Source organism: Xiphophorus hellerii, chromosome 9 (genome assembly GCF_003331165.1).
Source record: "Xiphophorus hellerii strain 12219 chromosome 9, Xiphophorus_hellerii-4.1, whole genome shotgun sequence".
Taxonomy (NCBI): Eukaryota; Metazoa; Chordata; class Actinopteri; order Cyprinodontiformes; family Poeciliidae; genus Xiphophorus; species Xiphophorus hellerii.
The window spans coordinates 5012663-5026852 of record NC_045680.1 but is presented as its reverse complement, the minus strand read 5'-3'; positions in this window follow the sequence as shown (position 1 = coordinate 5026852).

Below are 14190 nucleotides of genomic sequence, written 5' to 3'. Positions count from 1 at the left end.
AGCAGGTTAAAGTCATATTTAGAATGAAACACTTGTCTTGTAGGCCTGCTCGGTTTTCAGGTTAGAATATTTGTCAGCGGCTGCTCTCTGGGGACAATGTTGTGAGGTTCAGGTAGAGAAAGACGGTCCCTGCAGTCATTTATCAGTGGGAAGCTACAACCAGCAGGCCACAACTGGCGTCACTCATCACCGCTGCTGCGTACACACCCACACATACAAAGGCACTCACACGCAAACACACAGAGCAGCGGTGTAATGAGTGACTCCTGCTCTGCACGTCCTTAATCTGCAACCACCAGGCCGGCACGGAGGGGGCACGGTAAAGAACAAGAAGCCTGCAGTGAGCTGAGCCAAAATAAAAAGCCAAGTGGCTCACTAAACCCGTCAGGGGCTTTTAAAAGGCACGCACTGCCTCTCTCTTGTCCATCCAGCAGGGCTACGGGGGCTTTATAAAACTCAACCCCACAAAACTTAACTCGGAAGCATCAGCTCAGCCTTCCGGAGCGGGCCTTTCCAGAAACTATAAACTATTGGGAACAAATGTCGTCTTCAACATGTTCAAAAGAAACCTGATCCTCACTGAGAGGCTTTTATTAGAGCAGCAGATGCACACACACTGCAAGACACACTTCTGCTTATTCACTTCCTATGAGACTAAATGCCTCCATCTCTTCCCCCTCTACGTTAACCAGTCAGCAGTCAGCCTGCAAACCACAGCCAAAATGCTCTCAGAGGCTAGAAGCAAAGATTATCTGTATATTTACCACAACTGACCTCAGCCTTAGTTCTTTACTGTCGTTTAATATGCAAGCACACTCTGACAGTTTTAGATAAAGAGAAGTCGGTTTGGAAAGCACCTCTCACACACGAGGTAGTTCCAAATAATTCTTAGAAAAGCTAAGAGATAAAGAAGAAATAAAATAAAAATAGAAAAAAAGAAATGCTGTAGAAAAAACCCCAAAGGCAAACAACAAAAAAAGAAACTCAATGTTGCCTCCCTGTGTTTGGTTCTGGTGGTGGGAACATTAAATGAACAGTCCTCTTGTAGGCCACAAAAACCTGATTTTGAAATAAAAACATCAAATTTACATTGTTTGGTTTTTTCCCCCTATTTATGCTCAACAATAAACTAAAGATTGAATAACAGCAGGATATCAGTCGCTGTTTTTCCAAAACTGTTGACTTATCACTTTCATTCTTTAATAACATTTAGGGGCCACAACAAAGCAACAACTGGCCCCCGGACTCCATCTTCATAATTAAAACTTTATCACATGTCGTCTGTCAAAGTCCAACTTTTTAAAAATGCATCAAGGAGATTTTAAAAGATCTTACATTGCAGCCATATGCCAGACATTGAAAAGGCATTTCTCTTACTGTCCTTCAACACATGTGCTGAGCTCCAATAAAATAAGCACTCAGGCCATAAACTCACCAAGAGCTGTCCCCAAATAACCACTTCTGTCTGCTTAACTTAAGCAGGCCCTGAAGAGGAACTCCTAAAGATGAAGGGAAAAGATCTTACCTCTGCCATGAAATGCTTAGCTGGGACTAAATGCATGAAGGTTATCCATCAATCCATCCATTTTCTACATCCGTTTATCTTTGCAGGGTCATATCTCCAATAGTCATTGGGTGAGAGGCAGAGTAAGCCCTGGGCAGGTCGCTAGTCCATCACAAGGCAACAAAGAGACAGACTGAACAACCAATCACACATGCAATCATACCTAAGGACAATAGCGAGCCTAATTAACCTGACAGTCATGTTTCTGGACTGTGGGAAGAAGCCGAAGTACCAGCAGAGAACCCTCACATACACTGGGAGAAGATGCAAACACCATGCAGAAAGACCCCAGGTCAGGAGTCAAACCAAGGACCTGCTTCATGCTAGTATGAAGATTATCTCTTTTTTTTAAATGTTTCTGACAGCAATATGCAAAAGTATTCATACCTTAAACATTTTGCCACATTTAACCACAATCCATCACGTATTTCATTGGTATTTTATGCTCCGACCCTTGATGCATTCCTGCCTCAACACACCTGAATCAAATGAATGAATCAAATCAGGCCTCTGCCAATCTCCATGGTAACGTGAAGAGATAATTCAATAATTTGATCCGGCTGTGTTGGAGCGTCTTAAAGTTCAACTCAAAGACTAGAGTTGGAGAACCCCACTATAAGTTCAGTCAGGTTTATTTGTATATCACCTTTAAGCAACAAGGCGGTTCAAAATACATCACACCATAAAAACATAATAGACCAAAATATGTTGTGCATAATTGGGAAGTGGAATTTTTTTTATTTATTTTAAGCAAACAAATCTCTGTAAAGTGTGGCATTCATTTGCACAGAAACACCTTTTCAACCAAATGTTCATTTCATCATCATATTCATCAGTAGCATAGCATCTGAAAACTAGAATTTAAATGTGTTGCAACTTGCACATAAACTCAAGAGGAACTTTTGTATCTCACTTCATAAATAGATTCTGACCCATTCAACTGTTTGCAATTATTAAATTTAAGCCATTTGAGGAGTCAAGCTGAACATGCAGAGAAGGAAAGCTCTGTGGGATGGTCACTGTGCAGCGTTTCCATGTTCCCACTGACCCTTTCCACCTGCTATCAGGTCCCCTGCTTTCAAACCCTGCCATCTGTATCGTCTCTAAGGGTATGGAAACAAAATGTCCTCCTAAAAGTCTGATTTATTGAAAGGATTTTTTTAAAAGAGACACAGGGAGCTGGCTGAGTTTCTGTCAGCACATCCTAAATAAGTTTGGGGTGTCAACTCTAAGAAGCAGTTAGAAAATGAGACTTAAGACAAGGCTTTGTCTGATAAAATAAAGGTAGTGAGTGCTAAGAGCGGCACAAAAAGACAGGCAAGGAGCCAGACACACTTTTTCATAGTTCAAAAAAAAAAAAGAAAGAGGATAAAATAAAAACTTGGATCATCGTGAAATGCCGTCTGTTCTGGATATAATCAATAGCTAAAGAAGAATCCAGTTCAGGGCTGTCTCTCATATTTCAATCCCTGCTCTTCCGTGATCAATAAAAGTGAGCTGAAATCAAAGCGAGCCCTCTTTACTATTGTCTATTCAACGTTAGCAGACAAAGACTGAGGAGCCTTTGATCGCCCTGTCTGCAGGGCCCACAGCTAAACACAGACCCCATCCTCCCACTCCCACCCACCACCTCCAGGTGAGCGCCTTGTCTGGATGTCAGTGTGTGTTTGCGGGAAAGCCGAAATGTTTTTTGTACATGTACATGAGCGCACACAAAACAACAAAAGGCGTTGCTTTTTTGGAAGAATCACACAGAGATGATGTACAGCGAGGTGGTGCTGTCAGATGAAGGGTCATCACAGGACTCAGTGGACACTGTCTCCGACTGTCCTTCTCCTGTTGGGTCGTATTTAGGTTTTCTGTGAATGATTGTCGTCTTTTGTTGTTTTTCTCTGTTTCTGTCGCTTCATGTTTTTTTTAATCCTGTTCTCATTTTCATTCAGTTTTGCCGTTTCTGGCCTTTCTTTATCTTGTCCTTGTCTCTTCAGATTGTCCTCCTTAGATCATTGATTTTCTTAATTTTTCATATATATGTCCCATTAGTTTAGCTCTTTTCTGGTCACTCTTTTGCTCCATGTAAGAGGTGTTTTTTTGTCTTCTTCTGTTTCTTTTCATCTTTTCCCAGTCTTCTTGTGTCTTTTTCTGTCTTAATTGTGTTCTTTTATCTTTTGGATTTAATGTTTTGTCTCTAGTCTCATCTTGCTCAGATTTGTCTTTAAGTCGTGCCCTTTTCTTTCTGTTTGATCTTTCCTGTCCTTCCTTCTGAAGTTTGTGATCTTGCCTTTTTAATCTTTTCTTTCTTAACTGTTTGCTCTTTGCTTTTTTCTGTCTTTTAATTCAATTAAATTCAATTTAAAAAAAACTATTCATCCTCTTTTTTAGGGCAACTAAAGGCGGCACATTGTATTCTCTCATTCTGATATTCCATTTGCTTTTGTTTTTTCCTCCACTAATGGGAAAAATTTGGTTCTCTAGACCTCAGGTTGATCTTTCACGTCTTTTAAAAACTGCTAGGTTATTCTTTCAACCCAATTACTGGACTGATGCTGTTGGGACAGAAACAAAAGGAATTTTAACCAAACATTTGCTCAAAAATTAAAACCTATTTGATTTCTAAACACAACTAGCTTTTCTGCGTACTCTTTCTAGTTGAAGGATTTATTCAGAGCATGTGCATTTAAAGGAAATCCATGAATACCTGAGAGGATAATCAGTTTTCTTACTTTCCTGTCTTAAAACTTACCACACATGTTCATGGAAACTCATTTTGAACACACTCCCACACACATTTAGACACATATATACTTTTCATCCCTGCTCCTGTGCAGCTCTGTGAGGATTAGGCCCTCTATGACAGGCTGAACAGCAGATATTAGACCATTTAATCCATTGGGTTTGGTTGAAAACCTGAGCCAGTGCTGCTTGAAGCTTCAACCCAGTACTATCAAATAAACCTAAATTCATCCATTTTTTTCTGTCCTCTCTTCCGGTGTCCGTAACTGCATTCTGTTTTACTCATCTGCTCCTGGTTCTCTCCAGTTTTCTGGAGATCCGGCTCACCTGACTCAGCATATTTGTCTTTCACCTTACGGACATTTACCAAGATATTTTTATCAATCATCTTTTTTATCATTTACTCATCATTTGTCTGAGAATGTAACATTTTGGTTATTTTTGCTCCCGTGAAACCTTTCACTTGTCATTCTGTCCTCTCCTGTTCCCTATTTGTCCTCCTCTGTCTTCTATCTTTTTCTTCCCTCCTCTCCTGTTTTGTCTCCTATGTTTTCCCTCCCTGTGCGTTCCTTTTTCCTCACACGCCTGCCTCTGTCTTGTTGTCTTGTCCTCTTCCATCTTTCCTTGCCTTGTCCTCGTCTTTTCTCTTCTCCGCTGCTCTTCTGCGTTGCTTGTTCTCTGACAGCAGACAGGAAACTCCAAAGCAGCAGGACCCCTCCGACTCTCAACATGCACCTTGTTTACGAGTCCTAAACGACAGACAGCCCCGCTGGAGCCTCCCGTGTTAGAGGAGGGGGGCCGAGGATCCGTTTGCTTTCAACCAAGACACGATCTCCTGCTGACAGCCCGTGCCAACATGCTGAAGACGGCTTATTATATCAAGGTGCTCTAAAGTGTGCAGGTGCAGATTACAGCTGATTCTCTCTCCATTGGGCCACATGAGAGCATGACTGTAGTGAGAAGGCAAAAAGTATGTGGAGACATGATCACGCTTAATGATGAAATCCCTACTGAATGTTTTCAGTTACAAGATTTTCAGCATGTAAATCTAATGCATCTTAATTTTGCAAAAGAAACTGAAAAATGTAGTCAGAGAATGACTGCATTCGGTATTTTAATGTCTAACTTTGCAATGAATTCAAATTACATTCAAATTGTTGAATCCTGGCTGGATCACCACTTTTTAAATGTGTGAACCCCTAAGTTAGGCTACTTCAAATACCCTTGATAGTTAGCAAACATTAATGCTACATGATGACACAATCAGGATTTCTGGGTTCCAGTCTGCTCACAACAGAAGCTTTTTAGAGTTAAATAAACATAAAGCTAATATTTTGAACAACATATTTTGCACAATCAACCTTTCTCAGATCATCCCAGCTATTGGTTGTTCAGGCCGTCACCAAAATGAATACTAAAAGTGTATTGCACAGTTGCTATGGATTTTTAACACTATTTACATAATATTTATGAGCTTATATTTAATTTTTAATCTCATTGTAGAATAAAATAAGAAATCAATATTTATTCATTCTTACTTGTGTTTTAACACTTGGTTGCACTTATGTTTGTTTTTACATAGCTTATGACTTGTGGTAAAATGCAGACAGGATCTTCTACGGTTTCCATTCCCACTTCAAAGATTCATTCAACAAGTTTAACAGATTCTCCCAACTGAACTGTGAATCTGTGCAGCTCCTCCAGAGTTACCATTGGACACTCCTCTGATGAATGCTTGTTTTCAGTTTAGCAGAAGTAAGACAAACCTCAGGCGTATATCATTTAATAGGTAGAGGATATTCAGCTATCTCTTCACAAAAGGGGCATAGAAACTAAAAAGGAAAAATCAGCACTGACAAAAAGCAGAAATAATAGCTGCAATTTTGCTATAATTATTTTTTCTATCACTACTAAAAAAAACTAACATTTTTTTTTGTTTGTTTTTTGCTATTTGTGGCTCTTGTCTTTTTTTTTTAGCAGCTTTTAAAAAAAGGCCTCCATGTCACCTTCCTCAACATATTTTTCAGACTGCCCCCAGGTGGCAGTAAAAAATACAACAGCTTTCTGAAGCCCTGAATAGCACAAGAGCAGTTCAGGCACAGACCCTCAGGTACAGCCTTCATCTTCCTGTAAAATATAGTTGAGTCTGTGCTGTGGATGTCTCTGTTCATTGTGGACAACAGCAGTTTTTTTAGACTCCACTAGATTTATGTTGTGTTTTTGTGCAAAATGTTCTGGAAAGAAAGAAGAATTGACAGTTAAAAGTACTGAACTAAAATATGAAACAGTATGAAATGTAAATAATCCCACGAAATGGGATTTGTTCAAGAATTTGAACCTGGCATCCTTTTAATTTGGAAGATGGAATTATATATGGATCTAAAACCTGCAGATTTTTTTAAAGCTGTGACTTCAGAGCAGTGCTGTCCAAAGTTTCTGCTCTCAGGGCCAAAATTGTCAACCTAAGAGAAACAAAGGGCCACATTTTTTTCTTAGTTAAACCTGAAAAATAAATCTGAAAACATTTGTTGTTTTTATTTCTTCTACGATATGCTAAATAGACAATATTTTAATAGGGCAGTCTACTTTTTAAGAACTCTGTAAATTATTGTTGAGCCAAAATTTACACAGTTTCTTTATTAAATGATAAAGCAACTGTGCTTTATCATTTATCATTTATCATTGTTCTCATTTTTCTTTTATTTTTACACTGGGTAGTATTTGCAGTTTTTATCAAAGTGCAATCAGTGAAAATAAAAACATTGTGGATAAAAGAAAAATAATTTGTCTCATACCTAAAAAATGTTTAAGATTTTATTTATCTATAAAAATGTCTCCCTATATTTGCGAACTGAGGGGCCAAACAAAATCCTCCAGAGGGCCACATACGGCCCCTTGGCTTCACTTTGGACATCCAGACACTGGAGTGCTGAAATATGCAGCTTCATGTGCATCGCTGTAGAGAGTTGTGCAGATCAGCAATTAACATTTGTTGTGAATATCTAAATTAAGAACACATTTTACTTTTAACATTAAAAAAAAAAAGATGTGTGTAAATTTAAATTTACACACATCTTCTAAACTCATAAACTCAGTAAAATTCAGTTTAAATCTGCTCTGTATTTCCTGCAGTTAACTTTATGACTGTAACTGATTTTATTCTGCACAGCTGCAGATGAGCTCAGTATATTTTTAAATGCACACCGCTGCTGATGCTGATGGTGATGACAGATCTGCCAGAGGCTGCTTTTGTGTCCCATTCCATCCCTGCATTTCCACAAAACTCTTAATTACTGCTCTTGTTTATGCTCTGTCTCAGAGACCAGAAAAAGGGTAACTCTCCCGCTTTTCAACAGCGTTTTCTCACCAGTCATCCAGCTCGTTTGCTTCTTGGTTTCTGGCTTGCTAATGTGCCACATTTCGGTGCGAGCGCTTTCTTTCAGGCTGCTTGTTAAACGTTGCTGAGACGAGAACATGGACGGACAGAAAGCCAAATTGAGCGGAAAAGGTTGAACTGTGAAAAATTGCACCAAAAAAAAGTCACAAACTATTTTTTTAGAAAGTTAACAAAGCACAAAGGAAGAATGATTTTATATTTATTTACATGCAGTGAAACTAATAAACACAGAGGTGTTATTCAGATGCCTCAAAATTAATAGACATTGTGAACTTTTTAACATTGTGGTGTCGTGTCGTTGTAGATGTTGGGCGCAGAATAAGAATCATATGCATTTATGCAAAGTGAACAAACATGAGGCTTGAAGTGTGTTTTGTGAATTTGTTTAAAGGCCAATATTAGCATACAGCGACAGGCAGAAAGAGTCCTGACGTCAGTTCAAAATCCCCAGGCCGCAGCAGGCTCTCTGGACCCAGTCAATCACCACACACCTCTGAAATGAACCAAGGCAGGCATGATTTGGACCTTTCAAGCCCAGGGGTGAAAGGTTACAACCTTTCTGCTACAAACTCACAACGTTTTGTTGCAGTGAAGCTTTGTGAGCAAAAAAAAGAAGAAAAAACAGAAAGAAGATGAAAAGTTGAGAGTTTAGATGCAAAGCAAGTTTCTTCTCTCTGTACGCCTAACCTTTAAGCCGGGTGTCCCCCCGTGACTCCTGGGTTCCTGATTAGTTTACAGTATACTCCCAAATCAGCATAATAAAGCGTATGATGAGGCTGATAAGATCTAACAGGCTGCTCTTGTTTACCCTGCTGCAGCACCAGCTCCTTCCCTGCATGTGTGTGTGTCTGACCCTGAGGCACCGAGTCACTTGATGCGGATTGCACACACACCCACAGAAAGCCCCCCACTGGTAGAAATCCTGGTTGTGCTGCTGCATCTCAGCGGAGGCCGGGAATCCACATCCCCTTTAGGCTACTCCTGGGGTGCAGTTATTCCACGCACACCAAACACAAGCCCACATGCATGAGCAAATGCACACTCAAACACAAACTATATCTTAATGAGAGAAGGAGATGGCACTAAGAAGGCGACAGCAGAATGAAACCTACTCACCAAGGACTGACCTGTGGTTCAGGGGCGGCAGCAGCTCAGCGGGGAGCTCATCTCCCAGCACTGATCAGAGGGCTGCACCGCCGAGGCTGCTCACGCTGACGGCGCTGCAAAAACCGACTGATTAAACGCCACCGTCGCCTCAGCTCTGCTGCTATATGGAAAGAAAAGCTTCCGCTCTTTTATATCTTTTTTTTTTCACTCACTGTTTGTTTGTCAGTCTCCTTTGTTTTCTTTGTCCTCTGCTGAGACAGCAGTGCCGGTGGATTGGAACAGTGAGCGTGAGGGATTTCTGCGTAATTAGCTGAAACGCTCACCCAAGCAAACACAAAAAGTTAGATTTTAAACTTTTTGAACTGTATGCCTTTTCGACGTTATTTCACTGACACTCTGCTTCACTTCCAAGATCAAAACCTTTCCTCGCTGAGGAAATATATTTTATATGAGTCTTTGGAGTATGCGGACAGCAAAACAGCGCTGCCAACTTGCACTTCCCATTAGCAAGTTGTGCAAAGTTCAAATTGAACCGCGTGTGTGCGCAGAAATAGTAATGCCTCTGTGAATAAATGAATATAAAGATGAAATGTTAATAGGGTGACAGACAGCACTGACCACTGTCTCCTGTTTCCATTTAGATGTGCAAAGACGAAACTTTTTGTCCATTTTTATTTCCAAATTAGCTCCATCTCAGCTAGACTGGATTAAATGTGTATGTAAACATAAATTTTCAAGTCTTGCCGCATCTCAGTCAGATTTAGTTCTGGGTTATTCTAACATGCTAGATTTTTTTAAAAAAACTAAACGTCAGTAGCTCTGGTCGTATGTTGTACTGCTGCAATGATAACCTCAAACAGTTTTATTCTCCCCATAACTGGTCTTTTTTAAACTCTGTCCATCTTCCTGTTGAAAAAAATGGTTTTCCATGTATCTCACCTGATCAAATGCTTCCCCCTGCTTTCCATGTCCCTTTCTCATGTCATGGGCTACTTGGCTGATATCAATGCTCTCTTTACACAGCCAGGTGGGTGGCCATGTCTTGTGCTGGTGCAGGTTTGCAGGTGTATCAGAATCTTTCTATTTTCAGATTATGCACTGAACATGAACTACTCCAGAACTTTCTCCCTGATCAGTCTGTTGTGTTCCTTGATCTTCATGATGCTGTTTGTTCTCTAATGTTCTTTAACAAATTTCTGAAGCCTTTACATCACGGCTGAATATATGATTCAATTACAGACAGCGACTCTTATCGGAAATTATTTGTGATAGTTTTTATTTAAGGAAATCTGAGTAAAGGGGGCTTAAGCACATACCCATGCCACACTTTTCAGATTTGAATTTTAAAAAACAAAACAAAACCATGTATATATTTAATTTATCCTTCACTTTAATTATGAACCAGTTTGTGTTAATCTGTTATACTGTATATACAGTGCACCTAAAAATGTAACCACGTTATTTTGGTTGTTTTATAATTTTGAAATATTTTCATATATAATTGATCCAAGTTTCTCCCAAAAATGAACAAATTATTTTTGTTTACATTTTGGCATGTTATTCTGTCTGCATTTATAGCGCTTGACCTGTGAAGGGAGCAGTAGTAGAGTCGAAGCGGAACTTTTGTTTGGAAGCGTTGCTCCTGGGTTCATTTTTGGGGCGGACTTCCTGTTTGCCTCAGGCAATCTGGATGCTAAAGGCGGAGCTTCGGTTGTCATTGCTGAATCTTGTTTAACTATTGTTCAGGTCAGTTCATGGTGAAAACATATCAAAACTATCATATAAGATGTTTACCTGTTACTTGATCAGTAGATAGCATTGTGTTACGGTTTCTGTTCATCTTTCTGCTAATAGTTGTACGTTTTATCAGCCGACGTTTAGATTGACAGAATGCCAAGCCGTGCTGGGAAAGTGTCGCTGGGGTTAGGTGATTAGAAAACTGTAATATGTTACTAACTCCGGGTTTTAGGAGTTTTATTTTTCTTTTGCTTGAATAATATTCAGTGCATGTTTCTTGGTGACTCATAAAGTAGCTTAGAGCCTGAGAGTAAAGTGAATCTATCTGAAGCTAAAGGTAGAGAAACCAGTCTTTGTTCATGAAGTGTGGGAATTCAGAGGTCAAAGTTGGAACAAGTTTTGTAATCCTATTTTGATCAGTACTAAGTTTTAAAAAAGTATACATTTTGATGTTTAGACTAGTTTATAAGCAGCTGAATGCAGTAAAAATAAAAAAATAAAAAACTAATGATTTATTCTGTTTAATACACTATGTCTTGGTTCCACACTGTAAAATGTTTGTTGGTTATCAAAAAAATGAGACGCCATCTGGATCCTAAAGGCAGCGCTTCCGATGTCATTGCTTAATCCTGGTTTACTATTCTTCAGATTGTGCGCATCACTGTTACAGCAGTCCTGGCACTTGGCATCTGTAACATATACACCCAATTGAAATACACTGATGTTTGTGGTTAAAGAATCACTTTTGCATCTAAGTTAGTTAGGAATTAACTTCAGATTTTATTTAGATTTAATTTGTACAGCATGTTTGAGGAACAAGATTGTTTAAAGTGCTTTGCATGTTTAAAAAGAAGACAAAATTAAAAAAAACAAGCAAAACGTTACACTCAAGTGGCAAAGAAATGAAAGAGATTACAGGTTGAAAAACAGACTGATAATCAAATTCATCTCTAAACAAATGGGCTTTTAGCCTTTATTTGAAGGAACTCAGCATGTTTTCTGGAAGTTTGTTTCAGATTAGTGAAGCATAAAAATTGAATGCTGCTTAAAAATAAAAAAGTATTACTAGCAATCCTTACATTATCAGAAAGGTATTGACTTTATTAGAGCTGGACTTCATTTCGATGGGATAAACTGGTCATCTGAGGCGACAGTTGGTCCCGGAGACGATGAAACAGGTCTGGGTCAGAGATTTAGGACGGTGGGATCTGGCCTGCCTACCACAACCCTCCACCAGCAGCCAATTCACAGCTTTCTGGACCGAAGAGAAGCGACTCCCTGCCCATCTGACCTTATAAGGTGCGGATGTGAAGTACGCAGAGACATTTTGGCACGCAAGGAGGGTTATAAGGCTGTGCCCGTTATCAGCGCCCTCTGGCCTTGTTGGGCAAGTCATCCAAGGATGGGCCTTGGTTCTGCCAGATTTCAAATACTGCCAGCTCCTCTAATGCCTCATGGTTTCAGAAAACCTTTTCTGGTCCCAGTAACTGTTGAGCTTTTTCCCTGCAATGCATACTTAAAGTTGTGATATTATTTATTTACGAAAATAAATATTATTTAGACCATGCAACAGCGTAGTGGAGCTGAATAAGAACGCGTTCTGAGGGCAGAGTTCACTCAGCTGCCCTCCACCTAACTCTGCCGTACCTTTTGTCCTTGACTTCCAGGGTTTGGCCCGACGCTCTGGCCGGAGCGGACGGATCGGAAGGGCTGGAGGAGAGACAGGATGAGGGCAGACAAAGAAGTAAACTCTGTGCCATGCCCTTGAATGAAACAGACGCTGTAACAGACAATAGGCACCCTGCTAATAGAGCAAGTCAATTTTTTATTTTTCATTTTGTCCTCCAGTTGTGTCTGGCCTTTTTCTTTGTATAATTTATAGTTACACATTCTCAATTCCTGGTCCCTGTCCACCCTTTGGCCACACAGTGACAACTAGAAGAGAAAAGAATAACTCCAGGCTGGAAAGAGACAGAAACTGAGCTTCGTCTTAGAAGGAGGGAGAGGAAGAAAAGATGGAGGAAAAGGCCAGGTAGGAAAAAGAGGGGAATTGGGCAGGGGCAGTTTCAGTGTCGTAAAAAAGGAAATGGCTGGCAGCACAAAGGATGGTTCTCCTTCTGTTTTCCTGCTCCATTAATATCTGAGCTCCAGCCTGCATATATCCTCATTCATTATTCATGAACCGGCCAGGAAAGAACGCAAGCGGGGAGGAAGGAGGCAAAGCAAAGGCCAGAGAAAGTTCCAATCAGTCCTGGTTTAAATGACACTGAGTGACAGGGCCTGGGGTTTTATGGCTCGCTCTTCCAATGAGATGCCGCGGCGCAGTAAAAGGTCCACGCTGGCCCGCCGTTAATGGCCAGCAGGAGATATTAGAGGCTTCAGCACTCGTAAAAGCTCACCACCACACTGCGTTGCAAATTTCTCCAAACTAACTTATCTTGGTTCTACACAGAAGCGCTGTGTGAACACTGCACACATGGTAGTAACCTGCGACCGACCTGAGCCAAAAAGCAGCAGGATATATTCTGAAGGCTTGCACAGAGCTCCAAATGTTTGCAGCGTTCACTTGGTAGACACTTCATGTGATAAGAGAATATAAAAACAAAATCTAGCTATGAAAATCACACAGATGTACCTTAAAAATAGCCAAATAACACAAATCTTTAAATACAAAATGGAACATCTTACAAAGAGCTTGCTATTTAAAGTAATGGACACAAATATTCTAAACTGTTGCTGATACTGTCTCTAACACAGAAAAGATATTTTACAATCCAACTGAGCCTTGCAAAAGGATTAGTAAATTTAGCACCCCTGTGTGTAATTGATTCTCAGTAAAAATCTCAGGTTTGTTATAGAATATTAGTGAACATTCAGCATCATGAAGACCAAGGAACATGGCAAACTGGGGAAAAAAAGTTGTGGAGAAGTTTAAAGGAGAGGTAGAGAGGAATCTACTGGTCATACACTCTTTAAATCCAGGCATTACTGAAAAATGACAAAGTCATAAGAAGTTTTGCTAATGGTCAAGTAGGAGATGCCACAAAAAGAAGAAGGTAAACTTTTCTGCTTGTATGCAAAAAGCTAAGTGAGAGGAAAACTAACCCTGGACACATACTGGGGGCGTTTTTTTTCTTTTTCCTTTTTAACAGCTTATGAGAACTGGTCATAGGGGAAAGGAAGATGGATGGATGAAGTTCAGACCTGGAGAAAATGGAGTTTAGAAAGAAATGCTTGCAGACATTCTCCTGTTAGCCTGACTCAGCTTCTTTTTATAGATGTTTAATGCTGATGGATAAATACTCCAAAGACCTGAAGATGTAATTGCAGCAAAATTATGTAATAGAAATTAGTGAGTCATGGAGCTAGTTGCATATGTATGCCACACTTTTCAGATTTTTTTCCTTCAAACTGGATTTTATAGAATAGAAGCTGTTTCTCTTGTGAAGTGTCTTGAGATGAAATTTGTTGTGAATCATTACTATCAAACCTTGAGGTAGTTTAGGCAATAAAATAGCAGTCATCCAATCATCCATCCATCCATTGTCTGTACCTGCTTATCCTTACAGGGTTGTGTGTGGATGCACATGCACACTCACACCTAAGGCAATTTAGAAAGACCAGTTACCTAACAACCACGTTCCTGGACTGT